The sequence below is a fragment of the Tupaia chinensis genome, unplaced genomic scaffold (assembly GCF_000334495.1).
Source record: "Tupaia chinensis unplaced genomic scaffold, TupChi_1.0 Scaffold144089_1, whole genome shotgun sequence".
NCBI lineage: Eukaryota > Metazoa > Chordata > Mammalia > Scandentia > Tupaiidae > Tupaia > Tupaia belangeri.
The window spans coordinates 3440-5967 of NW_006203943.1; the positions used below are offsets into that span (position 1 = coordinate 3440).

Below are 2528 nucleotides of genomic sequence, written 5' to 3' on the forward strand. Positions count from 1 at the left end.
TTTCACTATCTTTCTTTTTGTTTCTCTCTGTGAGTGCACATGCCCTATAGAGTAAGCAGTATCATCCATATATTCAATTTTTTATTCTAAGTAGAATTTCATTATTGCTCTTAAATTCAATGCATCTGCACAATGGCCAGTTTGCTGATTTAATTCAAGATTTAATCTTCCTCCACTTAAGTCTTAGTCAAGTATGAACGACTGACCAATGAGCCATTAATACAATTAAGTGATAGCAATTTTTTGAGCACTGAAAGTACTTAAAATAAAACTTCTAATTTCCAACTTCTATACTCCTCCGAATTAAAGGGCCAAAATACTTAAATTTTTTTTAATTAAAAAAATCTGTCTTCCCAAGCTTTTCAGAGCAGCTTTAGCCAGGAAAAGAGACTGTATGTCTCTTCTAAACTCTTAAAAATAAAAGCTTATTCTAGAAGCATTAAAAGACCCTTAACTCATAGAGATGCTAGCTGGTGCCACTATAATTCACAACCAACTATTCATAGTTTATTCTGAAGAGTGAATTCATGCTTTTTTTTGTTCCTTTAAAAAAATACTCTTCAGGGGACCAGAGATCGCAATGGTTATGTGGCTGGACTCCCACATAGTCGACTGCAGTTTTAGTCCAGGTCCTGGTGACTTAAAACACACTGGGTGAATGTACATGTATGCCCAAGATCCCAAGAAGAGATTGGAAGAGAGGGATTGTGGCATGGCTATCTCCCAGGGGGAGGGGTAATTTCTCACCTTCTATCTGTCTCTCTCTGTCTTTCTAGTGAGTGCATATGCCCTAGCAAAAATCTCTCAAAAAATTAAATACTCTTCAGAAACCATTATTATTCCTGTAGACACATATTCTAGTTATATCCTTCCTGTTAAAATAAAGATGTAATCACAATGACTGGTTAAATTCAACTACCAATATATATTTATTTTTTAAATTATTTAGTTAATTTTATTTATTCATTCATTTATTTTAATTTGACCAGAGAGAGAGAGAGACAAAGTGAGAAAGCAAGCCACCAGGTCTGGGACTAGAACTCTGATTGGCCATGTGGGAATGTCCAGCACCTTAACCACCACATCACCTGCTGGTCCCCACAATATACATTTAATAATCTGATCACTTAACCAGCAAATTTATGACTTTATGGTAGTCTATATACTATCTGAGGTTAACTGTCAGTTTACAGAACTATGAGCAAGTCTTATGAGAACAATGTTGTCGGCAATATTGTCAATCTTATCTTTAACATATTCATTACAAATAAGAACTAAAGTACTAGAATTTACTTCCACAACTAGGGTTAAGGTAAACTTCAAAAGTTAAAAAAGGTAAGCCACTAAAAAGCTTCCTCTGTCATGTATCTTACAGATCTAATCAGTCAGTGATTTCCTCATCAAGACTCAAAATTAGTCCAAAAGAACTAAAGTGAAAAAAATAAAGCCATTTCTTGTTTGCTCCTTACCAAACAATCAGATCCTATTTATTGCGTGCCCAGAGATCAAGGCACGACCCATAGTGTCCTTTCCTAGAACACTGAACTACCTCAAACACCTGCAGAATATCCCCATCAGATTTTAAACTACCTGTGAAATACAAAGTAGGCATGTACTCTAAAGGCATGGATTCAAACTACCATTTTAAAAATAAATTGTTTAAATAGGGACACTTAAGAGGGAAAAAAAAAGCTTTCTTTATCTATCTTGGTGGCAGCCAAAACAGACTACATGTCATTAGGGATGTCAGAATTCATGACTTTCTATGGGCTTGGCATCAGCTCCTCTCCTTCTATGTTAGTTCCATCTCCTTACACTGTTCCAAGGTCCACATTCGTCCCAGGAATGGGTCAAGTGAGTCTAGGAAATGGTTCTGCTGTGAGGGCAGGGTGCTTTGGTTGACAGTGTCACCCATATCCACCTCACCAATGCTGCTCAGGAAGACATCTGGGCTTTGAGGGACACTGCAGCTGCTCATGCTTAGTCCGCTGTACATGCTCTCACCTTAAGAGTGATAGGTGGCACTGTTAAAGGGTTTGGTGGGAGGGCAGCAGGGGCATAATGGTTAAAGCACTGGACTCCCATGTGACCAATGAGGTTCAAGTCCTGGACCTAGTGGTTTAAAACTCATGCTGGGCACGTGTACACACATACTAAAAAAATCTCAAGAGGAGAATCAGGAGAAGGATTGAGGTGTGGCCATCCTCCCTGTGTGTGTGTGGGGGGGGTAATTTCTCATTTTCTGTCCCTGTATCTCTCTCTTTCTGGCAAGCACATATGCCCTATAGCAGAAATCTCTAAAAAGAAAATAAAAAGAATGAAAGAGAGAGAGAAGAAAAGAAGGAATGAAAGAAAGAAGAAAAAATAAAGAAAAAGAAGAAAGAAAACAAAAGAAAGAAAGAAGAATCAGAAGGGAAGAAAGAAAGGAAGAAAAAGAAGAAAAAGAAGAAAGAAAGAAAGAAAGAAAGAAAGAAAGAAAGAAAGAAAGAAAGAAAGAAAGAAAGAAGAGAAGAGAAGAGAAGAGAAGA

General features: G+C 37.3%; 1 pseudogene; it reads right to left on the reverse strand.

The window, feature by feature from the left end:
- Window positions 1-1673: 1673 nt before the first annotated feature.
- Window positions 1674-2528, reverse strand: part of LOC102499169 (transcriptional coactivator YAP1-like) — a 36535-nt pseudogene continuing 35680 nt past the window's right edge.